The following is a 27,212-nucleotide window of genomic DNA, read 5'->3' on the forward strand; positions in this document are numbered from 1 at the left end:
TCTGATCGTGATGTGGAGATGGTGGTGAAGAGCTCCTCAAGACTTTGGCATTAGCTAAATTATTATCGAGCCCAGCCCACAAGGAATTGGCGCAGACAGCCCAACCTGCACTGTTATCAATTTCTCCTCAGACTCTTTTTAGTTCGGAGCCGGAGTGCATGGAAGTCGTTGTGGTGGAACCGTTGGCTCCAATTACCACCGCTTTATTGGTTCTGACTACTGCTCTGATCTCTTTGTTGTCTCAGTCTATCAAGCGATCTGGGGGCCTATATTCTCTTGTCGGCTCTGGGGGAGGGGGGGAGTGGCATCGGACCCTTGTCCGATCCCGCTCTCCCTCTCGGGGCTTCGGCGCAGGTGAGCTCTGCTCCATCTGCCTCTGAGCCATCACCCTCTGTTAAGAGGAGATCTCCGTGCTCTTCGGAGCCGGGGACTCTTTCGGGCCAGGACCGCTGTGCCTTCGAGGTGATCGTGCTGTCCTCTGAGACTGCTCCATTGGCTCCTACTCTTTCGGTGTCAGAGTCTGCCTCCAATTCCCCCCCCCAAGCATAGGGAACCCATGCTCCAGAACGCCCTATTGGGTGACCCCCAACTCTTCCAAAACCTCCACTGAGTACTCCTCAGAGGAGGTCCCTCGGAAGAGAAAATTCAAGAGGAAGCATTTGGACTCCCCTGAGTCTCTCACTTAAGAGACAGACTTGGAGGACTCAGAAGGGTTCCCACGGTAACCTCTGAGGATGTCTCTTTTTCAGACATCCTGGAAATCCTTGGACAAGAGGGATGGCTGGAAATCCCTTGCCCCTTCTGAGGACGAGTCTGTGTACCTGGATGCATTTGGTTCCCAACCCTCCACCTCTTGGGTGTCTCTGCCTTTTGACCCTCTACTGGCCTTAGTGAGTTGGAAGGCGTGGAGCTTCCCAGAGACTATGGAACCAGTTTCCAGGAGGCCCAATAAATTCATTACTGCTACAAGAGGATAGGCCTTTTCTATCTAAGGGTGTGCTTGTTGCGGCTATGGTGGTGGCGGCAGCCACCAAGAAAGAATTAACGGAGACTTTTCTATCCATCTGCTGAACAGAGAGTCCCGTACAGTGGACAGGTATGGGAAGCGTATGTTTGCTTCAGAAGCCTTTACTCTCTGGTTGCTGAATTATTTGTCCCACTTTACATGCCTTCAAAGGGATCTCCTAAAGGAACTAGGAGATACCAAACAGGATCCTACAGCTGAAGGAGCTGCGAGCAAGGCGGCCTCCCAGCTTGCGACCCTGACATCTATAGTTAACTCCTCCATGCGGCTGATCTCTTACACTGCAGATGGAGTGAGTAGGGCAGCAGGCACAGAAGTTGCTTTGCGTAGACACTCCTGGCTGCGCCTTTGTCAATTTGCGGCGCCCTTAAAGTCCTCCTTTACCAACACCCCCCTTTGACCGGCTCATCTCTGTTCAGGCCTCGGGTAAAAGAGACTCTTACCAGGTGTGAATGGGATGGCAAAACTCTCTCTGCTGTGGGAGTACATTTTTCCGCTCCCTCTAGACCTTACCCTAAGGGTCAGAAGAGCGGGAAGATGTTCAGAAAATCCCAGGTAGTTTCGCCTGGCGCACGTGGAGATTTTTCCCCCAGGGGCAGAGGGGGAAATAATAACAGAAGATGCCGATCCCATGGGGGGGTCTACAGAATCAGGATGACAGAGATGGTGGGCCTTTCCAGTGCTCCTGAAAGGAGGCCCGACTGTCCGCCTCTGGAGGCTGTCGGGGGCAGATTATCCCAGTACCCAAAAGCCTGGAAAACTGTCACAGAAGATACATGGGTACTGTGAAGTAATATCCAGGGGTTACAGAATTTTTCTCCCAACCACCCCCTACAACAAATCAGCACTTAATCTCAAATGTTAAACCCAGTCTTCAGAATCAAGCAAACCTAGAAGTTCAAAGGTTGCTAGAAAAAAGAGCCATCCAAGAAGTCCCCACAGACCAAATTGAATCCGGCACTTACTCAGGGTTCTTTTTAGTTCCAAAAAAAGACCGGGGACTGGAGGCCCATTTTGGATCTCAGCAAACTTAACAAATCAGTCAAGAAAACAAAGTTCCGGATGGTAACACTGCAGTCCATGGGTCAGGACAACTGGATGTGCTCCATCAACCTCCAGGATGCATACTACCATATAAAAATGGACAGGCAGTCCAGGAGGTACCTACACTTCCGACTGGGAGCCAGTCATTACCAGTTCAGAACTCTGCCCTTTGGTCTCACCACAGCCCCCAGGGTTTTCACCAAATGTATGGCAGTAGTCACGACTCATCTGAGGCGTCTAGGATTCCGGGTGTTTCCATATGTAGATGACTGTCTCCTCACTGCCACCACCAAGCATCAACTGATCAAGGCACAGGACTCCACTTTTCACACCTTTACACAACTAGGCAGCACCATAAGCTACAAAACGTCTGCCTTGTTGTCTTATCAGTGTATTACATTTATAGGGGCAGATTTAGACACAAGGACCACGATAGCAAAACTACCTCACGAAAGTGTGTTTAACCATTCAATGTCAAGTTTTAGTCCTCATGAAAAGAAAGCGAAACCAGGCAAGATTCATCCTCAAGTTCTTTGGTTCGATGGCTGCAGTGATTACCTTGGTCCCCATGGTGTGCTTCCACATGAGAATTCTGCAGTGGCTCCTGTTGGCTCAGTGGTCATTCCGGGATTTACCAATGTCACATCAGATTTGGATCACGGAGTCATGCAAGAAGAATTTAGCATGGTGGCTTCATTCCCCTTGGTATTGGTGGGCAGACCATTTCTAACCTCCCAACCTGTAGCCAGAGTGACCACAGATGCTTCCCAGGTAGGGTGAGGAGGGCATTGTCTGGGACAGACTGTTCAGAGGACTAGGCAAGAACACGAGTTCCACTTGCACATCAGTGTCCTAGAGATGAGAGCAGTGCTTGTGGCGATGCAAGCAGTTCAAGACTCTCCACCTACGGGCACTATAGCAATTCAGACTGACAATATGTCGGTAGTATGGTACAGCAACAAACAGGGCAGAACCAGGTCTTGTATGGTACAGCAACAAACAGGGCAGAACCAGGTCTTATCCTTTGTGTCGAGAGGATCTACGAGTTTGGCAATGGGCAATGTCTTCCTAACGCTTTCTGGTCGCAACACACATTCCGGGGAAATCCAGAGTGAAGCGGACAAGCTCAGCAGGGCTATTCTGATGCCTCACGAGTGGTCCCTGAAACAGAAGGTTGCAGAGCTGATCTTCGCAAATGGGGCCAGCCATTCTGCGATCTTTTCACCACTCCCATCAACAACAAATGCAGCAGCCACTTTGCCCTAGTCCCACCAACGGGACAGTCACCCAGGGACGCTCTAGTTCACAATTTGCCCCCGGGACTGCTTTATGCCTTCCCACCATTCCCCTTGATCCCCAAGGTTCTTCAGAAAGCACAGTCATTGGGTTGCAAGTTAATCCTTATTGCTCCTTACTGGCCTCAACAGATTTGGTTCCCATTCCTCTGGCCTCATCTGCAAGGGGAGCCTTGGATACTGGACCCAGATCCAGACCTCCTGATGCATCAGTCGGGTGCTCTCCACCCTTCAGTCCATACTCTCAAGCTGACGGCTTGGTTTCTCCACATCCGGTCTTAGCCAGGCTCCCAGATGTTTCCCCGGCAGTTCAACACATTCTGATTTCATCCCATAAACCCACTACAAGAAAACTTTATGCTAGTAAATGGAAAAGGTTCTCTTGTTGGGCAAAAAAGAATGACATTGATCCTTTTACTGCCCCCATTTCTAGGATTCTGGATTTCCTTGCTGAAACATTCGAATGAGGAGGAGCAGCAGCAGCTACTATCCTAGTTCAGCTAGCTGCTATTTCTGATTTTCATGCAGGAGAAATGAGATCTAACATCATGTTCCAAAGGCTATGTAAATCATTTCTAAGAGGTACTACCCTTTTAAGAGCTCCAATAAGAGAACCCCCCCCCCCCCCCGGATTTAAATCTAGTTTTAGAGACTCTCACCCCCCGTTGAGTCAGCAGCTTCTTGTCCATTGAAATTTTTGACATGGAAGACCTTTTTCTTAACTGGCATTACTTCCGCTAGGAGGGTTTCAGAGTTTACAGGCCTTATCTGTTCATCCCCCTTACTTGATTTTCCAGAAAGAGTTTCTCTCAGAACCAATCCCTCCTTCTTACCCAAGGTGTGTTCAGAGCACAATTCAAATTGATCCGTAGAACTTCCTGTATTCTTCTCCAGTTATGGCAACAAGGCAGAGTATAAGCTCCATCAATTAGACATTCATAGACAGTTGCGTTTTTATTTACACAGGACTAAGGATTTCAGAAAATCTGCCCAATTGTTTATATCCTTTGCAGACAACAAGAAAAGTTGTCCAGTCTCTAAAGTGACCTTATCAAAGTGGCTTTCAGACACCATCATCCATGTCTACGCTTTGCGGAACAAAGAACTTCCAAGAAAAATTAAACGATACTCAACTAGGGCCTTGGCTACTTCTATTGCTTTTCAAGCCGAACTGCCTTTAGATTCAATCTGTGCGGCAGCTACATGGGCTAATCCTCATACCTTTATCTCTCATTACAAAGTAGATGTGGCCTCCCGGAACGGGGCATCCTTTGGTTCCACTGTCCTGAAGAGTCTTTTCCAGTGAGCCACCCAAGAAACAGGTGCTGGGGACGCTGTCCCAACCAGCAAGAATGGAGGCGAGATGTGGACAACATAACATAAAGAAGTTATGTACGCACCATAATGTTCCATGTTTGTTGTCCTTTATCTCGCATTCCTTCTTGCATCCCACCCTCCTTCCCCCTCCTGGAGGATCGAGAAGAACTTTTCTTCCCTTTTGTTTTGACTACACTGGCGGAGTTCCCTTTTGCTTACCAGTTGGTTAGACCTAGTCTTTCCTTCCTTTCTCATTGCTGATGATTACACACTCGTATGCATATCTTTCTCATAAGTAAGTTTGGTAAAATTTGGACCTATTTAGTCTAGTGGGCTGTCATAAACGAGATTTGGGTAACTACCACTTGGTATATTGGGATAGGGGCTAGCCTCGAGCCAGTAAAAAGCTCTCAAGCTTTAGAACAAGGCTAAGTTGGATTAGAGGATCGGCTCCGAACCCAACCAGCAAGATGAAGGACAACAAACATGGAATGTTATGGTAAGTACATAGTGTTTTTTGTTTTTATATAAAAAGAAGTTAAGTAAACACGCCGAGCACTTTACAGTACCAAAATTCCATTTATTCGACAAGTCGCAAGTTCTAAGACTAAACTTTCAACAGAAAGTGGCTTCCTCAGGCACATCTAAAATCAGCACTAACCAGCACCTCTTTATGTACTTTCTAACAGTCACACGATGCATTTCAAAATGAACACAAGTATGTCAAATTAGTTTAAAATTGTTAAAAACACAGTTTATACATAAAAAAATGCGAATAAAAAGATGTATCAAAATTATTTTGGTTTTAAAGAGACATGTCCATTCAGGCTTGGATGCGTATTTGCTGTCAGACGTAGTATCCAGTAAAACGCCTCTAGATCAGTATTGCATACAGTATTACAGCCGTGCAGGTTTTCATGGACTACTTGTAAAATACAGAATTTGAAGTTATGTTCGATACCAATATCAATTTTGGTTATACAGGGCATTTATCAATACCTGTCTTTTCATTTCTGATCTATGGTTATTAATACATTCTTTTAGCCTTTGGTTAGTTTTGCTTACGTAGTAGATATCACAGAGTGTACACAAAGCCAGATAGACCAAGTTATTAGTATTGCAATTCCCTGTCGCTCTTAGCTCAAAAGTCTAACCACTCACTGGATGAACAAATACCTTATCAGTATAAATGTGTACAGTAAACACAGCTCCCACACATTGTGGTACCTTTCTTATTTGTTTTAAAATGATTGGAGTCGTGTGGTTGTTCCTTATAACAAAGTTGTTTTAAATTAGCATTTCTCTTGTACCCGGATTGTCTATTACTGATGGTCATTTGCAGCTCTGGTACATCTTGCAAGATATGCCAATATTTGTTTATAATGCATCTAACCGCATTTGTATTTTTGTTATATTTTAACATGCATCTTTTTTTATTCTTTTTTTAATATTAGTTTGGTTCCTATCATTGCTAGGCTTATCAGAAAAAGTAGATCTAGCATCAGTAGAATGTTTCATAACTTAATTAGCAGTATTTTCAACCATATGGGTATCGTACCCTTTTTTTAATAAAGTCATTAGCTGTAATATTGTACACAATACTGAGCTAGATGAGTTTTATTGGATACTACATGTGCGAGCACATATGCATCCAGGCCTGAATGGACTCTTTAAAGCTGCTTCAAAATGACAAGCATATAAAAGTATGATGTGCTTCTATAGAAAAATGTTAATCATTTTGATGCATCTTTTTATTCACATTTTTTACATCTGTTTTTTTTATTGTATAAACTGTTTTAAATAATTTTAAACTAATTTGACATACTTGTGTTGATTTTGAAATGCATCATGTTACTACAGTAGATCATGTGACTGTTAGAAAGTATATAAGGAACTGCTTGTTAGTGCTGATTTTAGATATGCCTGAGGAAGCCACTTTGTGGTGAAAGGTTTAGGACTTTGTTTTAGAACTTGCGACCTATCATATAAATGGAATTTTGGTGCTATAAATGCTTGGTGTGTTTACTTAGTGTTTTTGTTTTGATACGATTTTGGACCATGGAACCACTAGTTTAACTGTTTCCACAACTGCTTTTTGGTGTTGGAAACGTGTCAAAAGACAATTGAGGGTTTGGTAGTGGATGATGTCTTCTGTCCATTTTCTGATTGTAAAGCACATACCTAGGAAGTCCATTGTGCTAGCTGACCGGTTGAGCAGGTCTTTCCTGTATCCTCACGAGTGGTCCCTCAGTCTGGTAGCAGCAGATCATATTTTCATTTGCCTGGGTCAACCATGCTGGAACTATTTTCTTACTCTCCCAGTGCCAAATTCAACTGGTACTTTGAATTAATGCCCTTAGATGAAGAGTCCCGAATAGATGCTCTGACTGACACTTTCACTCCCCTTTCCATCTCCTTTATGCCTGTCTGCCCACACTTGTCATCCCAAAACTACTGCAGAAAGCAATGTGGAGAAGGGCTACAGTGATCTGCATTGCTCACTTCTGGCCTTGATAAGTGTGGATGTTTTTCGTGTTTCACTGTTGCAGTCATTACATTTGGGTAATCTGCTGGCAGGTTGCCCTCAGTCGGCCTGAATTCCAAAGTCTTGGGTCCTGTGTCGGTTGCTGTTTTCTCTTCCATGACGTCAGGTCGTCAGGGATGTAAAACATGCAGCTGACGCCATTTTCTTTAGTCTTTCTTGCCGTGCGGTGCCCGAAGCAGAAGCATTTCGCAAGTGCCGGTCGGAAGTCTACTGAAATATTCGAGTCTGAGTTTCAGAACCGAAGTCTTCACTAAAGCGAAGCACCCCGTTGGGGAAACTTTTTTCTTGCTTTTTACCGATGTCAGAAAAAGTTAATAATTGTATTACTTGTGGGAAGCAAATTCCTCATTAGGCTTTCCAATTATACTGTATTCCTTGCCTAGGCCCTGATCACAACGTGCCTGGCTGTCGGTTTTGTGCTAGATTTAACGAACGCACTATTAAGCATCGGTATATTTTTGCATCAAAGCATTTTGGAAACAGATTAAACTACACAGAAATGTCGTCGGATAGCAATCTGACTACGGGAGTACATAAAAAACGCAAAGAAAGGGACCGAGAAAGGCAGTCGAGATCCAAAACCGACGACGAAGCTTCTCCTAAGCCAGTTGCCGGTTCGCCGGTACTCAGTGAGGCGCCTTCGTAGCCCCTGATACCCGCTACCTTCGAGTCGCAGGCCTCTACCGGCACCCATGTGGAGTCGGGCATGCCGCAAGATACTCAAGGTATTGGACCGACGGATGTATCTCCCTCGGATGGGTCCGGAGCCGCTGAGCAGGCACCGGCTTCTGAGGGTGTATTCAGACCTCAACGTTTGTATATCAAACCGACGACAGCTGCAAAACCAAAGACAAAAGCAACTTCTGAAACAAAAAAAAAAAGACGCATGAGCCACGTGCACAGGCCTCTATTCCTAAAAAACAGATGATCAAAATGGCTGAAGACCTTATTACCTTGCTCAGGGGTACCCATCCCCCTCCAGATAAGAGGCCTAGGCAAGACACTGATTATGAATCTTCAGATCAGGTTTCTATTTCTTCTGATTCCTCTTCTGATCAGGAATTATCTATACCTCCCTATGAGGATTCTGATGCTGAGAAGTCTATTCCATCTGCATCTCCTCCTAAGGATTATTCATTTGGAGAAACCTTGCATACTTTGAGGGAGCATTTTCACTGGGAGAGTCGAGACTTCTCAGAATCAAAAAAGAGGCTCAGGGATTTCCTTCTCCCTCAGCACAAGCCTTTAGCCATTCCCCGTTTTAGACATTGTGGATGATGTGTTTTCAGAGTCAAGCTTGACCCCTGACTCCTTACCTCCGGCTCCCAGTAAGCCTGACAGATATTACAGGGTCCCTGACTCGCATAAATTTTTATTTAGTAACCCTGCTGCTGATCCTGAAACTGTTTCACAGGGTCCAAGGGGAGTTAAGGCCTCAACACCAAAAAATCCTACCCCCTCTGACAGTGATTCAAGGGCATTGGACAGATGGGGAAAAAGGTTTATACATCTGCATCCTTGGCAATCAGGGCCTTAAACTGTCAGTTTCATATGCTTAAGTACCAACAACATTTTATGGGATTGCTGAACCAGAAAATGATGTTGATTTCAGAATGTGCAGAAAATAATGAATTGCAGGAATTATTGCATGCAGCTAAACAAGTTGGAAAGCATACTTTGCAATGTGGTTTTGATTCTTTAGAGACCTCCTGCAGGGCCGCAGTTACTGGATCTGTGATTCGGAGGCATGCCTGGTTAAAGGAATAAAATTTGCCTGATCATGTTAAAGCTAAATTGCTAGGTGCACCTTTACAGCATGATTCTCTGTTTGGTATTAAGGCAGAAGAGGTTTTAAAGAAAATGGAAGACAAAGCTAAGTCTATACAAACTGTTAAAAACTTCTTACAAGTGCAGCCACCAAGATTCAGTAGACACTGGCCTACAAAAAAAATTGGTCCTTTCCTGTGTCAGACAGAGCTCAGAGGCAAATCCAGACGCCCTAAGGGTTCCAGATACCAGGTACAAGACTCATACAGGTCAAAGCAATGGGGCGCATCCACCTCCAAATCTGGAGGAGATAAAGCGCAAACCTACAGAAAGCAATCCCAATGACTTCCCTCTGCCTACACCAAGCACTTATATTTTGGCAGCACCCATAGGGGGAAAATTAGCACTTTTTGCTCAAAATTGGCAGTTAATAACCCAGGACAAGTGGGTACTAAACATCGTATCACAGGGATACAGATTCCATTTCCACACTCTGCCAGTGGCAAATGGTTGGCCAGATCTGCCAAAAAAGCAATGGGCAGAGGCACAGAAACAGATTACATCCCTCATGGATATGGGGACCATTCAGACAGTACCAGAACAGGAAAAAGGACAAGGTTTTTACTCGACTGTTCTTGTTACCCAGAAAGGACAAGGTCTGGCGGCCAATACTGGGTTTATCGATTTTGAACACGTACCTGGACATTCCAAAATTCAAAATGCTGACTTTGCAGCAGCTTCTGCCCATGCTGGGCAAGAATGCTTGGCTGGTGACTTTAGACCTAAAAGAGGCATACCTGCATGTCCCAATAAGACAGTCATGCAGAAGATACCTCAGATTCAAGGCTGGCTTAATGCATTACCAATTCTCTGCACTGCCCTTTGGCTTATATACTGCTCCCAGGGTCTTTACAAAGTGCCTGACATCAGTAATTGCATTTTGCAGACAAAGAAGTATACAAATATATCCTTACTTGGACGGCTGTCTCATTCGAGCAGAGAAGAAGGACACTCTCTTCTTCGACACCTGGCATTTGTGAAAAGGCTTCTAACATGCCTAGGGTACACAATAAACAAAAATAAATCACAACTGGTACCCTCTCAAAAGATAACATTCCTGGGTGCGAGCGTGAATACAACTGCCCAGATGGCTTACCTCACGCCAGACAAACAAAGGCAACTGACTTACTTCAAACTGATGGCAACAAAAACCCAGTCTTCTGCAAGACAAATTCTGCAGGCTCTAGGCTTCATGGCATCCTGCATCCTACTAATTCCATATGCAAGACTGCATATGAGAAAACTTCAATGGTACCTAAAAAAGTAGTCAATCACACAGTCTGGAAACAATGATTCCTCTCATTCCCTGCCTGCAACAGGAGTTTCTATGGTGGGCAAAGGCCTGTCACCAAAACATGGGACGGCTCTTCACTCTACCCCCTGCCAGCCAAACCTTAACAGACGCATCAGATTATGCCTGGGGGGCCCACATGGCAGGAAGATGCATTCAGGGCATATGGGCACCAAAACAAATGCAACTACATATCAACCAGAAAGAGATGGTAGCTGTTCAAAATGCCCTAACTGCCTTCAAGGACTTACTTAATCCAGGACAAACTACTGATAAAGACTGACAACACCACAGTCATGTGGTATATAAACAGGCAAGGGGGCACGCACTCATACCCCCCTTTGCAGATTAGCCATGGCACTGTGGGACACAGCTTTGACCTACCAAATACATCTTCAAGCTCAATTCCTGCCAGGAAAACAAAACACTCTGGCAGACGATTTAAGCAGAAACCTTATGGATCCTCACGAGTGGAAACTAAATCCACAAGTCTTCAGCATGATAACAGAGAAATGGGGGAGCCAGACATAGATCTGTTTGCCTCTCCTCAAAATTATCACTTGAAAAGATTCTGCAGAAGGACTTATCACAGACAAGCATGGAAAGTGGACGCTCTATCCTTCAGTTGGAAAAACCTATCAGTTTACGCCTTTCCTCCTCTGTCTCTTCTACCCAAGGTCCTCCTAAAAGTCAGACAAGAGAAGCCAAAGATGATATTAATTGCCCCAGACTGGCCCCGCCAATACTGGTACCCAGTCCTAAGGAACTTGTCTCAATACCCAGCTTGGACCTTACCTCAGAGACCTGTCCCAGCAAAATAATCAGATCCTGCACAATCAGCTACAGACTCTGAACCTGGCAGCATGGCTAATCATGTAATCCTACAAATGACACCTCTCAGTAAAGCTGTGATGGATGTAATTTTGGAAGCCAGAAGGCCTCGTACTAGAAAATCTTATGCTGACAAATGGAAGAGATTCTGTGCTTGGAATCAAGCACAAGAAACAGATACAGCAGAACCAGATATTCCTCGGATATTACAATACTTAACTGAGATGCTTGACAAAGTCTTTCTCATCAATCAAAATCCATGCCTCTGCCATTTCAGCTCATTACAATACAGAGCCACCAGTCTTTTCTCATCCTTTACTAAAGCAGTATCTTAGAGGAGCCAAAAATTTAAGGCCTCCTAGAAGATCATCATTACCTGCATGGGACCTCAATTATGTGTTGGAAAAGCTCTCCCTGCCTCCATTTGAACCAGGTGCTACTGCTGATATAAAGTTCTTATAGGTTCATACTAGGCTATCTGCCCCAGGGCATTTATAAGCCTAGCCAGTGGTCAGCCACAGTCCTTCCGTGTTGGCCTGTACCTCCGAGAAATATATACCGAACAAGAGAGGTCCCAGGACTGAGCCTTGTGGGACGCCGCTTGTAACTGGTTTGGAGTCTGACATGGCTCCAGCAATTCTAACCATGTGGGTTCTGTCCTTGACCCAGTTTGCAACCCATCTAGTGACATAGGGGTTTATATTTAAGCTGGTGAGCTTATCTATAATGCCCGAGTGGGGTATTGTATCGAAGGCTTTTGCGAGGTCCAGGTAGGCTGTGTGGACCACCTTCCCCTCGTCAATGGCCTTGGTTACGGTTTCAAAGAAATCGACCAGGATTAAGAGGCAGGATCTGCCCTTAACAAAGCCAAACTGGGTAGGATCCAGTGTCTTTAGGTCCCCAATATCTTTATGAGGTCCATGATGATCGTTTCCATAGCTTTGCAGACCGAGCTAGTCAGGCTTATGGGGTGATAGTTTCCAGGATCAGTTGAGGCACCACCTTTGTGGAGAGGGACCACTGTTACTGTACACCACTCTTTGGGTACATATCCTGTAGTAAGGCTGAGATTGAACAGTAGTTTTATGTTTGGGTTTAGCTCTTCTTGGAGTTCATGTTATCATGGAAGACAGCTCTGCTACTTGCAATTACTTCATCAAGAAGAGTTTCAGAGCTACATGTCCTCATGGCTGTAGAGCCTTTTATCATATTTTACCCAGACAGGGTGTCTCTGAGGATAAATCCTACTTTTATGCCTAAGGTGGTTTCCAGTGTGGCTCTTAACCAAACAGTTCATCTGCCAACTTTTTATCCAAATCCGCAGAACAAAGGGGAGAGAATTCTGCATTCCTTGGACGTACACAGACAGCTAAGATTCTACTTGAACAGGACTAAAGCTCTAAGAAAAACTGAGCAATTACTAGTGTCATATGCTGCAGGATCAGAAGGAAAGGCTATTTCAAAGCATCCAATTTCAAAATGGATAAGCCACTGCATCCGTTTCTGCTACTTGCACCATGGTAACCCTGTGCCCAAGGGCATTAGGTCTCATTCCACCAGAGCTGCAGCTACTTCAGGAGCCTTTTTCAGAGGAGTACCAACCAAAGACACTAGAGGCTACTTGGAGTTCTGTTCACACCTTTACAAAGCATTACCATTTGCCTCTATATTCCAAGTCCAGGGCAGGCTTTGCCACTGCAGTGCTGCAGGGCCTTATAGCCGCACCTAATGCTGTTTAGCTCCAGCCTCCCAACCATAGCTTTGGGATTCTACCCAAATGTAATGACTGCAACAGTGAAACACGAAGAACATAGTACAGTTGTGTACACTTGCCATAAATGTATATGTTAGAGTGTATTCGCTGTTGCAGTCCAGGTTACCCTCCCGCCACCCCCCTGTGACATCGGGGGCAAGAAAAACTAAAGAAAATGACGTCGGCTGCATGTTTTATACCCCTGACGTCATGGAAGAGAAGACAGCAACCAACGCAGGACCTAAGACTTTGGAATTCAGGCCGACTGAGGGCAACCTGCCAGCAGATTACCCAAACGTAATGGCTGCAGCAGTGAATACACTCAAACATCGACATTTATGTTAAGTGTACACAACTGTACTTTTCCCATTTTCTGGTTTCATCTGATCCATTTTGCAAGGGTGCCAGACCCTGCTCCTGATCTGCATTTCTCACCTTTCCTGGAAGCCTCACATAGACATAGAAACCCTTGAGTTAACCACGTGGTTTCTACAGCTCTGATGGTTAGACAGCCCAGGCTTTCTTTCCTAGTTGTACACATTTTGACTTCCTCACAGAAACCTTCAACCAGGAAGATTTATAAAAGTAAATGGTAAAGATTTTCCATCTGGGCTTCTCGTTAGACTTTGGATCCCTTTTGAGCCCTTCTGCTAGCTGGCTTAGAATTCATGGCTTCTCTTTTTCACAGTGGTTCTAGTTGCTCTCCAGCTGGCATACAATTCTTGGCTTCTCTTTTTCAGAGTAGTTCTAGTTACTCTGCTATTAAGATTCGCTTGGCTGATGGTTCCAGTTTTTACATTGGGAAAAGTCAATCACCCATTACTTCACTGAAATTGTCTAAAGCCTTCTTAAGGGGTACCTTTCTACTGCGACCCCCCACCCCCCCAAGAGATCCTGTTCCCCCCTTGGAATATTGCCATCTTTCTGCAGGCTTTGATGAGACCCCCTTTTCAAACCTGCATCTACTGTTGATTTAAAATAGTTTTCCTGGAAACTGTTTTTGGTAGCAATTACCTCTGCACAAGAAGAATGGGAGCTCCACACACTATTCTGTAAAGTTCATTACTTTGTTTTCCACAAGGATACAGTAACTTTGAGAACAGACCCATCCTTTCTGTGTAAGGTGGCTTCTGAATCATCACTCAACCAGTCTGTCAACCTCCCTTTCCAGGTTTTAGCAATAAAGGAGAGTACTTTCTAAATCTTCTGGGATGTACATCGCCAACTCAGATTTTACTTGTACTAAAAATGTCAGAAAGACTGACCCCTTTTTTCCTTTTCCTCAGCAAAATTGGATGAAAGTGTCTAACATGACGCTTTCTTTCTCGATGACTATCTAAATGTGTTTATCATATATACAAGAAGAAGGGATTGTCCTTGCCTCGATCTCCTAAGGCTCAAGCTGATGTCATTTTCATTCATTCCTCAACTGATGTTTGGATCAGAGACTGTGATCCAACTCAGCCGCTTCTTCCAGATCATTGGATCCTAGAACTCTTGAGCTCCTCCCTTTACCTATTATGCCCCACCAACCTAAAATAACCCAGACCTAGCTGATGCAGGATAAGCACGTGTCTCGACTCCCTCCTCGGGTGGAGTGCTGGAACTGAGAATCCTAGAGTTTTTGGTGTCTGATCTGTCAACTTCTATTTCTCCTAGCCTTTCCACTTTTGAAGTTGTGGAGAGGGTTTTCTCTATACCTAGAGAACAAATGTCCCTGTCCCCATCAGATCAGATAACCCTACATTATCGTGTTCTGTATCCTGAGCCTTGACCATCTCTTCCACTGGGACGTCCAGCCCGAGCAAGCCTCCAGCCAGTTCATTAGGACATTATAATTTTCTTCTAGTACTTCTCCAGAGCACCCCACTGAGAAATTCCCTTGCAAGAGGATATGCAGAAGGACACACTTAAATTGTCCTCTGGAATCTTTCTGAGGATACTGATTTTGACGAGGGGGAGGGGTTCCCCATATCCCCACCTGACGGCATCACCTTTTGGGATGTCCTGGTCCTTTTGAAACGGAGATGGTTGGTCTTCCAATATCCCCTCCCAAGAGGAATTGGTGTTCCTTGAGGCTTTTGAGTCTGGCCCATCTACTTCTTGGGTGACCCCCCCCCCCCCCCGATCTGATAAGCTCGTTGACTTAGAATTTTGGTGGCAGTGGAAGGAGATGGGCACTGTTGAGCCAATACCTAAGAGAAATGGATAAGATTCTTGCTCCCTCAAAGAAAGTGTGCACTGGAGTAAGAGGTTCCTCTTGTTGCCATGGTTGTTGCTGCAGCTACAAGAAATGAACTAGCAGAGCACAGTTCCTCTGTCCGTCCTCCTAATAGGGACTCTAGGGTGTTGGACAGATTTGGGAAGCGTGTTTATGCTTCGGGCAGCCTTTACACCTAGGTCTTTGAATTACTTGGCACATTTTACAAGTCTATGTAAGGATTTTATCAAGTAGTTTTACTGTATCTTTCTGGGTCCATGTCCTCTGAGGATGGGATCAGGATCTCCTTGCAGCTGACCACCCTCCAATCTATGTAAAATTTGTCCCGGAGGTTGCCCTCCCAAGCTGCAGAAGGTACCTCAAGGGCGGTTGGTTCAGCATAGCCATCAGGCGACATGCCTGGATGCGCTTATGTGATTTTTGTGAAAGCCTTCTTTCGTCAGTGTGCTGTTTGATAGATCTTCTCTTTTTGGCCCCAAGGTTAAGGACACACTCTTCAGGTACAAACAAGAGGGAAAGACCCTGTCTGCCATGGACTTTTGTTTTTCTATCCCCTCAAAGGTCCTTCTCCAGGAACCAACGAGGTGGCAGAAACGTGTGGTTTAAGAAGTCCCAGGGTCCTTTCCAAGAGTCACGTGGAGATGGGTCCCCCAGGGGCAGAGTGGAGAACTCTAATGAAAGATACAGGCATTGTGGCAGAGGTGGTCCGCAAAACCAGGGATCTAGTTGGTTCTTTCTCCAATAGGCTCCATCTGCACTCCTGAAAGAAGCCTGACTGACCCTCTCTGGAGGCAGTTGGGGGTCGTTTATCCTTGCACCAGACAGCCTGGCTTTGTGGGTGCAGAGGGTTATATCCAGGGTATATACCATACCATTTCCCTACCCCTTCCAACAGTTCTGAAGAAAATCTCCAATGTTCCACCCAGTCAGAGGAAAGCAGCATCTCTAGCAGTAAAAAAAGCTGCTAGAAAAAATCATCTAAGAGAAGATCTGGAACTTATTCAAGATTCTTCTTTGTGCCAAAAAAAAAAAAAAGACAGGGTTTGAGACCTATTTTTGGACCTCAGCAAGTTAAATCAATTTATGCAGTATACAAAGTTTTGGGTGGCCACAGTTCAGTCCATTTTGCCCCTACTGTAGGAGGACAGTTGGATGTGCATGATAGATCTTCAGGTTGCATGCCATCACATCAGAATGAACAGGCACTTAGAAGATACTACACTTTTGAGTAGGAGCCAGTCATTACCAGTTCATAGCATTGCTCTTTGGTCTCACCACAGCCCCCCAGGGTATTCATCAAGTACATGGCAGTTGTAGCAGCTCACCTGAGACTGCTGGGATTCCAGGTGTTTCCATATCTAAACGACCAGCTCCTTACCGGTTCATCCAGGCATCAACTGATGCAGGCAAGGGACTACTTGCCTGCATAGGATGGCGTAGTGGTGCAGCGGTAGCGTTGTCGCCTCACAGAAAGAGTTTCTCCGGTTTGATTCTCGGCTGTGGTGCCTTCTGTGTGGAGTCTGCATGTTCTCCTTGCGTTCGTGTGGGTTTCCTCCGGGTGCTCTGGTTTCCTCCCACGTTACAAAGACATGCATCTGGAGCATTTCTCCCCAGGTCTCCGCTGAAAATTGCGTTGTTCCAAGTCGGACTTTCCTGGTTAACAAATGTTAAATAAAATACTTGCTCAAACTGTGTTCTTATCTGGGAATAACAGTCAGTTTCAACAAATCTCAATTCACTCTAGTGCAGAGTTTGGAGTTCATAGGTCCTCGTTTGGATACAGTCAGTCAGATAGCCTGTCTTCCCGCCATTTGAATAGATACTCTGTGGTCCCAAGTCAAGCAAGTGATCCAGAATTTATCTCTCCAGCCCGCTTGATACTGTAGGCGTTGGGGTCCATGGCAGCTGCTATCACCCTTGTTCCATTGACCAGGTTCCATATGAGAATCCTTCTGTGGACATTGTCAACTCAGTGGTCCATTTTTTTAGCGTCCATTATCCACAACCGTCAAGATCAGTCAAGCATGCAAAAGATATCTTCTGTGGTGGATTTATTCAAACCAGCTCTACAAAGACCTTTCCTTTGTTCTACCCCTCCCCAAGGCCATTGTGACCACGCATGCCTCCCAGCTAGGGTGGGGGGGGGCACTATTTGGGAAGGACAATCCAAGGCAAGTGGTCTCCCACAGAGGCCAAAGTACATGTCAATGTCCTGGAAATGAGAGCTGTCCTGCTAGCCTTGCAGGCCTTTCAGGACACACTCTTCCATCCGGGACAGTTGCAATGTAGATGGGACATGTTGGTAGTCTGGTACATCAGCAAACAAAGGGAAATCAGATCTTGCCCTCTTTGTCGAGAAGCTATGAAGAATATAGCAATGAGCGGTCTTTTCCAATCACTTTCTGATAGCAACACACATCCTGGGGAAATCCAGTGCGAGTGTAGACAAATTAAGCAGGTCCTTTCTGATGCCTCAGTAGGGACAGACACATATTTCTGACGGTGGGGCCAGCCATGCTGAGATCTGTTTGCCTCTCCCCCTCAATAAGTAGTGCAGCAGGTTCTTTGCCCTGATTCCTCCATCGGGGGAGTTACGGAGAGATGCTGTAGTCCACAATTGGCCCTCTGGACTTCTGAATGCATTTCCATCCTTGCCACTCATTCCCAAAATTTTTCAGAAAGCAGTTCTGTTGAAGGGCGCAGTTATCCTTATTGCTCCTGTTTTGGCCTAGTCAGGTTTTGTTCCTGTTCCTCTGGCCTAATGTTCCAACTCCAGGCCTCCTGCCTCACTCGCCAGGTGTGACTCATCCAACCTTAACAGGCCTCAGACTGACCAGTTCCACTAACTTCTAGACAATGTAGGCTCTCTTCCCCAGTCCATCCATATTTTGCTTTCTTCCCTTAAGGCTTCTACTAGAAAGACTTACAAGAGTAAATGGGAAAATTAGTTGCCTTCTGGGCCCTTAGCAAAGACCTGGACCCCCTTTTCAGCTCCTGTACCAGCTTTCCTCAAATTTTTATACTCCGCCTTTAATGAAGGAGCTAGTTTTTTTCCTCTATTAGTTCATTTATCTGCCATTTCTAATTTCCACTTGGGTGAAGATGATTCTACATTGGCCTTGTCTAAATTATGCAAGGTCTTTCTCGAGGGTTTTTATTTGCTTAGACCTCCATTAAAAGATTCTACTCCACTTTTGGATTTAAATTTAATGCGTCAGACCTTAACTCCACCTCCCTTTGAAACTTCAGCCAAAGCTGACCTAAAATTTCTATCTTGGTAAACCGTTTTTCTGCTGGCTATTATGTTGGCTAGTAGAGTATCTGAACTCCAGACACTGTCTTCAAAGCTTTGTTTGATATTTTTGTAAAGACAAGGCGTCATTATGAACTAATCTGTCCTTTTTACCCAAGGTAGCTTCTGCGTTGAATATTAACTATGTTATTTAATCTCTCTGTTTTCTCCAAGTTTTAATAACAAAGGAGACTGTATTTTACATTTGTTGGATCTGCATTTTCAACTTTGCTTCTACCTTTATAGAAAGAAAGATTTTAGGAAATCTGGTCATTTGTTTTGTTTCCTTTTCTCCTACTAGATTAGGTAATCCAGTATCTAAAGTTACATTGGCCAAACAGTTAACTGATTGCATCACCTTTGTCTATGGCAGACTGGGTTATTGATCTTTATCAAAACCTCCTAGGGCACATTCAACAAGATCTATGGTGATTTCAGCTTTTTGCTCCAGAGCATCCTTGGATGATATTTGTGCAGCTGCAGTTTGGGAAATCCACACACTTTTATTTCTCATTGCAAGTTGGATTTGATTTCTAGGAGTAGAGTGGCATTTGGCTCAGCAGTGTTCTGGAATATCCTTCCTTAGGGGCCTCTCGGTGTTACAGCAACTGGGAACTCTGTCCCATCAGTTGAAGAATAAATGAAAATGACAACATTGGATTAAAAAGTTATGGACTTCTAAGATCGCTGCATATTGAGTAACATCTTAATTCTAGCTGTCAGTGTGAAAACATAAACCTACAGGAGAAGGCCAGTGGACCTAGATGTCTGAATAAATTTCAGTAACTGCATTGCCTGCATGCCAGAAAAATAGAAATACAGAGATCTTGAAGGAAAATCAGTTACAAAAGGTGACGAAGAAACACTGACAGGGAAGAGTACTGCAGCTGTTCAGCAGTAGAATTGGAAGACTGAGCATATAGGGAAAACCCAAGAATGTTAAGTTGTCAATCGCGCCTTCATTCTTGCTTGATGGGTTCGGAGCCGATCCTCGGCTCCGACTCGGCACTTGCTAAGCTCGAGAGTCACTTTTACCAGCTCGAGGCAGCCCCATATCCCATGATGCAAGGCGGTAAGTACCCCGATCTCGTTTGCCGCTTCGCTGATGAGGTCCTCCTTTTACCAGCTCCTGGTAAGTGATTTATACACTACTGCTTTTGCCCCCTTTTCAATTTTAAGTTAATTTAAACTTAAATTTAATACTTTTAGACTAGTTTTTAGTCCTTTTCTGACTAGAATTCACTCTCTCCCTTAAAGTTTTTAGTCAGGCCTTCTCCCATCCCATCCCCCTCCTTGTTAGGGTGTATGTGTGTGTGTGTGTGTGTGTGAGAGAATATTTTTTTTTTCCCAATATTGGGATTATAATTTTTCTTGGACAGGTGTTGTGTGTGTGTGCTTTTGCACCATGTCTAAGGAAAGGGTCTCAGGCTTTAAGACGTGTGACTCGTGCTGTCAGAAGATGTCTCTGACAGATGGTCACACTTCTTGCCTATACTGCCTGGGACCTCTCCACCTGCAGGACTCCTGTGCGATTTGTCATTCTTTCAGCCAGAGAGTCCTGCAGGAAAGGAGAAACAAGCTGATTTTGAGGGGCCTACTTAAGCCGGAGGGCTCTCCGGCTAAGTCGGCTCCATCCAAGGCTTCCAAGTCTTCCAAGGCCCAGGCTTCTGTGTCCAAGCCTGCGGCCTCGGCTCCGACTCTTCCAGAGTCGAGATCGGCTCCGGCTGGAGCCGATCCTGGTTTGCACAAACCTACGGCACCGGTGGCTATCGGTGCCGATTCTGGATCTGTCAATTCGGTGTCGGCGCTGATCGGTTCCGATCACCATGTGGCTCAGGCTTCGGTGTCGGCTCCGACCGGCTCCGACTCCCTTACTCCTATGTCTGTATCAGCTCCGGCCGGAGCCGATGCATCAAAACTTTCTTTCGGTGCCGATAAGTTGTCGGCTCCGACAGTTTCCATAGTTTCTTCAGCTCCGATGGCTCCTTCGAGGAAGAGGTCCAGGTCCCCTTCCTTGGAGCCGATACTTTCGGCTCCGGCATCTCCTCTCCTCTCGGAACGGAGCCATCGGAGCCGATCATCCAGGTCATCCAGGCTTTCTGACCATGATTTAGAGAGGGTGGTCAGTAGATTGTTAAAATCACAGGCACTGGCCCAGATGCTACATAGTCCGTCTCAACAGACTACTATTAGTCCACACCCCATTGCAGTTCCTCCTTCGACTCTACCCCAGAGTTTGGAGTTGGAGTCTTCGGGAATGGTTTCTGCTAGGGCTGAGGGACAGATACCCCCTCCTTCTGCTCCTTCAGCCTCTACTCTTATCTCCTCTTCGAGACCTTCCTTAGAGGGATTCGGTGGTCGGGCTTCCTGGTCTCCTCCGAGGGGTGAGTGGCATCGGACCCTTGTCCGACCCCACTCTTCCCCTTGGAGCCTCGGCCTTGGTGAGCTCGGCTCCGACATCTGCCTTGGAGCCTTCCCTTTCGGTGGGTCCTGGAGTTCCTGGTTCTTCGGAACGGGTCCTCTCGGACCTCCCTGGGAGGGGAGCCTTCGAGGTGATGGAGTGTGCTGGCCACTGGACTCAGCCAGCAGTCTGTTCCCTTAGCTCCTCCCTCTATGGTGCCTGTCGATATCTCTGCCACTTCTCTTGCTTCCGGACCCAGAGATCCTCCGCCTCAGGTTTCCCCACTGGGAAGAACCCCCTCTTCCGAGGATTCTCCTGATCAGTCAGGGGATCCTCCGCGAAAGAGGACCTGTAAGAGGAAACACGTAGACTCCCCCGAGTCTATCACTTCAGATACTGACTTAGATGAGTCAGAGGGATCCCCAAGATCCCCCTCTGAGGATGTCTCCTTTTCAGACATCCTAGAACTCCTTAGACAGAGGGGAAACTGGCCCACCAATAATCCCTCTGAGGATGAGTCGGTATACCTGGAGGCATTTGGATCTCGGCCCTCCACCTCCTGGGTGTCTCCGCCTTTCGACCCCCTTATGCAGGTTATTGCTCGAAAGGCATGGGCTGCTCCGGACTCTGTAGAGCCAGTCCCTAGGAGGCCTTCTAAATTTATTACTGCCCCGTCGGACAAGCAATTCCTCACGAAAGGTGTCCCTGCTGATGCCATGGTGGTGGCGGCTGCCACTAAGAAGGAACTTGCAGATCCTTCCGTACCTGTCCATCCTCCTAATAAAGACTCTAGGACCATGGATAGGTATGGTAAGCGGATGTTCTCTTCAGCGACCTTTGCTATGCGTTCGCTGAACTACCTATGTCACTTCACCAGACTCCAGAGGGATATCCTTAAGGAGCTAGGTGAAGTAGTACAGGATCCTACAGCTGCAGGGGCTCAAGAAAAAATTGCTTCGCAGCTAGGAACCCTTAATTCTATTGCTAACTCCTCCATGCAACTGATATCATATGCTGCAGATGGAGCGAGTAGGGCCGCAGGTACAGGTGTGGCTCTTAGACGCCAAGCCTGGATGCGGCTCTGTAATTTTGCAGATCCCTGTAAGGCGTCCTTCACTAACTCTCCCTTTGATGGGTCAGCTTTGTTTGGCCCTCAAGTGAAGGAAACGTTGACCAGGTGTGAGCAGGACGGCAAGACTCTTTCTGCCGTAGGGGTCCGTTTTTCCACCCCTTCTAGACCTTACCCCAAAGGACAGTAGGGTGGCAAAATGTGGTTCCGCAAATCCCAAGGAGTCACGCCGGATTCACGTGGTCAGTTTACCCCTAGAGGCAGAGGGGGTAACAATAACAGACGCTCTAGAGGCAGAGGGGGTCCACAAAACCAGGGAAGCAGAGAGCCTCTCTGACAAGCCCTTTCAGCATCCCTGAGATGTTGCCCGGCTGTCCATCCTTGGAAGCAGTCGGGGGAAGACTATCGCTGTACCCAGAAGCCTGGCGTTCCCTCACTCAAGACAGATGGGTACAGTCGATCATATCCGAGGGTTACAAAATTCCTTTCGAGGAAAGTCCTTTCTATCATTCCAATTCCCTTCCAGATGTACCACCCGGTCTAAGGGAAATTGCAGAGTTAGAAGTCTTAAAACTACTGCAAAAAAGAGCCATTCAGCCAGTTACAACAGATCATTCAGAGCCCGGAATCTACTCAAGGTTCTTTTTGGTCCCCAAAAAGACGGGAGACTGGAGACCAATATTGGATCTCAGCAGACTCAACAAGTCTGTGAGGAAGACAAGATTCCGAATGGTCACTCTTCAGTCAATTCTGCCCTTCTTACAGAAGGACAACTGGATGTGCTCAATAGATCTTCAGGATGCGTACTATCACATAAAAATTCACAGACGCTCCAGGAGATTTCTCCGCTTTCGGCTGGGGTCCAGTCATTTCCAGTTCAGAGCCCTGCCCTTTGGTCTCACTACAGCCCCCAGAGTGTTCACCAAATGTATGGCAGTGGTAATGGCTCACCTGAGGCGTCAAGGATTCCAGGTGTTTCCTTATCTCGACGACTGGCTCCTTTCAGCCACCACCAGGCATCAGCTTCTTCAAGCCAGGGATTATACAATAAATCTTTGCTCTCAATTGGGCATCTCGATCAACTCAGGAAAATCCTCCTTATTGCCCTGCCAGTCTATTACTTTCATAGGCGCAAACTTAGACACTTCGGATGTCAGCTACCCTTACAGATCAAAGAATCTCAGACATTCAAAGTCACGTCAGGATCATTCTAGCCAGCAAGAAGGTACAGGCCAGAATGGTTCTAAAGGTGTTGGGCCTCATGGCTGCGGCCATTACCCTTCTTCCCCTGGCTCGCTTCCATATGCGCCTTCTTCAGTGGATGTTGTTCACTCAGTGGTCTTACCAACAACTTCCGATGCGTCACCAGATACTGGTGACTCCGATATGTAAGAATCATCTTGCTTGGTGGATTACTTCTCCCCAGATTCACCAAGGCAGACCCTTTGTACCCCCATCCCCGGTAGCCACTGTCACTACGGATGCCTCCCTGATCGGGTGGGGGGGGGCATTATCAGGGCAGGATGGTTCATGGGACGTGGCAACCTTTCGAATACCACCTGCACATAAATGTCCTAGAGATGAGAGCAGTGCTTTTAACGTTGCAAGCCCTCAACGACTTTCTTCCCTTAGGGACAATTGCAGTCCACACAGACAACATGTCTGTAGTGTGGTATATCAACAAACAGGGCGGAACCAAGTCCTACCCCTTGTGTCGAGAAGCGCTCAGACTTTGGCAATGGGCGATCTCCTCTCATCGGTTTCTGGTAGCAACGCATATCCCTGGGAAAACCAACATTTTAGCGGACAGATTGAGCAGAGCTATTCTCATGCCTCACGAGTGGTCTCTCAAACAATCTATAGTGGAAGAGATTTTTCTGGAATGGGGTCGCCCATGTTGCGATCTTTTTGCTACTCCCCAAAACAACAAATGCCCAGATTTCTTCTCTCTCTTCCCACTGCCAGGCCATCCCCCCAGAGACGCTCTGACCCAGGATTGGCCCCAGGGACTTCTTTATGCCTTTCCTCCCTTTCCTCTGATCCCTCAAGTTATCCAGAAAGCAGCCGTTATGAGAGCCAAAATGATTCTCATTGCTCCTTATTGGCCTCGACAAATTTGGTTTCCGTTCCTCCATCGTCACCTTTTGTTGCAGCCGTGGCATCTGGACCCAGTTCCAGATCTTCTGATTCACCAATCCGGTCAGCTGCACAGGTCTATTCCTTCTCTCAACCTCACAGCATGGTTGCTCCACTTCCTTCCTTAGCCAGGCTTCCCGTGATCTCTAACCCTGTTAGAGACATCATAGTAGCTTCCTTAAAATCCTCCACTAGGAGGATTTATACTAGCAAATGGAAACGATGTCCTTCATGGATGCATCTGCAGTCATAACAAATGGGTTGTCCTGTCGTCAGGCAGCCCTTCGGTCGGCCGGATTCCAAAGTCTGGGTCCGGCCGCTGATGTCGCACTTCACCCGGCGTCATCTCTGCTGGTCTTCGGTATAAAGGCATCAGCCGGCGCCATTTTCCTCAGTCTTTCTTGCGCGTGGCGCCAAGCAGAAGCTGTTCAAGTGCCGGTCGGTCAGATCCAGAGATTACTACTACCGAATACTACTTCGAAGACTTCTAAAAAGCTAAGTACCCCGTTGGGGACTCTTTCTTGCCTCAGCCGATGTCAGAAAAAGTCAATAACTGTTTAACTTGTGGGAAACAAATACCTCATAAAGATTTCCACTCTTATTGCCTGCCTTGCTTAGGCCCAGACCACGACGTAGCAGCCTGTTCGGCCTGTGCTTCCTTCAACCGACGAACGCTTAGGCGCCGGTCGGAGTTTGCTGAACAGTTTTTCGGCTCAGATTTTGCGTACATTATGCCGTCGGATCCTCCGACTACCCAAATTGTTAAAAAACGCAAAGAAAAAGACCGACACTCGCGGTCCGCGGTTTCGGCCGAAACCACGGTTAAGCAAGCCGCGAGTGTGTCTGTTTCGGCCGAAACCGAGAAAACCGGTCAATCTTCAGCCGAATCCATGACTACTACTGAGGCTCCTGCTACCTTAGTTGAATCGGCCTCAGAAATTTTGCCTACAATTGCGGTTCCTAGTGATTTATCAGACACCATCCCTTTGGATGTCTCTACCCCAGCACGTGGTGCTGCTAGGCCTCCTGCAGCCATGTCTATTAAGGCCTTTGCCAGGGCTAAAGCAGCCAAATCTGTTAAATCAGTTCCTGTTAAGCCCCCCTCACACAGGCCCACTTCAAGTTCACAAATGCTTACTCTGGCAGAGGATTTAATATCCTTAATTAGAGGATCCCAATCTCACCCACACAGGGCCTCTCAGCCCCCAGAAAAGAGACCTAGAGCAGAGCCCCCCGAGCCAGTGTCCTCTGATGATTCTGCGGATGACTCAGACATTACAGACCAGCCAGAGGCTCCTTTTTCTACTTATGAAGACTCCGATGCTGAAGAATCCATTCCAGCTGCCTCTCCACCAGAGGAATTTTCCTTTGGGGAAACCTTACATGCCATGAGAGAACAATTCCAATGGCAGGGACAAGATTTCTCAGATTCCAGAAAAAGGCTTAGGACATTTCTGCACTTACCACAACATAGGCCCTTAGCTATACCTCCTGTACTGCCTGTTGTGGATGATGCATTTAATGATGTTTGCACTGCTCCTGATACGTTACCTCCAGCACCTGCCAAACCAGATAGATTTTACAGGGTGCCAGACACTCATCACCACCTATACAAGGCCCCACTTGCAGATCCTGAAACTATATCCCAGGGGCCTAAGGCAGTAGCCTCGACCTCAGCAAAAAACCCTATTCCTTCTGAAAGGGAATCCAGGTCCTTAGAGAGATGGGGGGAAAAAGTTTACACCTCTGCTACTCTCTCAGCGAGAGCTTTAAACTGTCAGTTTCATATGATCCAATACCAAGAGTTTATGCTTGATCAGTTAACTAAAAAGCTGTCCTCTGATGACTCCTTAGATAAGAAATATGTATTAGAAATGGTGAATAACATCCAACAGGTTAGCAACCATTCTTTAAAATGTGGCTATGATGCACTGGAGGCTTCATTTAGATCAGCCATGACTGGCACAGTGATAAGAAGGCATGCATGGTTGAAAGAACAGGTCTCATGTTAAAGCAAAGCTGTTAGATGCTCCTATGGATAAGGCCAGTCTATTTGGTACACCTGCTCAGCAAGTAATGAAGAAAATGGAAGAGAAGGCAAAATCTGTACAAACAGTTAAAGATTTCTTACAGGTTCAGCCCCCAAGGTTTAGCAGGAACTGGCCTGCCAAAAATTGGTCCTTTCCAGACTCCTCAAAATCCCAAAGAGGCAGGAATAGACGCTCTAGAGGCAGAAATCAATCCAGAGGAGGTGCCTACAGAGGACGACAGTGGCAAGGCAATAACCGAGGCACAGACACAACCACTGCCACTACAACAGGACAATCACAGTGACTTGGCTCTGACACCGCCTACCAGGGAGCAAATAGCAGCACCTTTAGGCGGAAAGTTAGCCTTATTTTCGAAAAATTGGCACTATATCACAAAAGACAAGTGGATTTTGCAAACCATAGACCAAGGCTACAGGTTCCACTTCCACACACTACCAGTAAAAAGAGGACTGCTAGGCCTACCTCCAAATCAAAAAACAGAAGCTCTAAAGCAGATAGCAGAATTAGCAAAGATGAGAGCTGTGGAAAGAGTACCAATAACAGAACAGGGAAAAGGATTCTACTCCAGACTCTTCCTAGTACCAAGAAAAGAGAAAAGTTGGAGACCTATTCTCGACCTGTCCATCTTAAACACATACATCATTGTCCCAAAATTCAAAATGCTGACCCTACAGCAACTTCTTCCCATGCTGGGCAAGGAGTGTTGGCTGGTAACTCTAGATCTCAAGGAGGCATACCTGCACGTCCCCATACGACCAAATTGCAGAAGATACCTCAGATTTCTTGCAGGATCAGAGCATTATCAATTCTCAGCATTGCCCTTTGGCTTATCTACTGCGCCCAGAGTATTCACAAAATGCCTGGCATCAGTAATCGCTCACTGCAGGCTACAGGGAATCCAAATTTATCCATACTTGGACGACTGCCTGTTACAAGCGGACAACAAAAGCAAGCTGACAACAGATTTACAAAGGGTCATTTGCTTACTACAAGCCTTGGGGATACACAGTCAATTTACAAAAGTCAAGGCTGTTACCATCCCAAACAAGAACATTCTTGGGTGCGGAATTGGACTCAGTAAAACAAATGGCATTCCTAACTGCAGAAAAACAAAA

General features: G+C 46.2%; 1 protein-coding gene across 1 annotated transcript in view; it reads left to right on the forward strand.

The window, feature by feature from the left end:
- UBL4A (ubiquitin like 4A) overlaps nucleotides 1-27,212 on the forward strand; it is a 622,055-nt gene that overhangs the window by 468,254 nt on the left and 126,589 nt on the right. The window lies entirely within an intron of this gene.

The sequence above is a fragment of the Protopterus annectens genome, chromosome 8.part0, assembly GCF_019279795.1.
Source record: "Protopterus annectens isolate FY-2018-M chromosome 8.part0, PAN1.0, whole genome shotgun sequence".
Classification (NCBI taxonomy): domain Eukaryota; kingdom Metazoa; phylum Chordata; order Ceratodontiformes; family Protopteridae; genus Protopterus; species Protopterus annectens.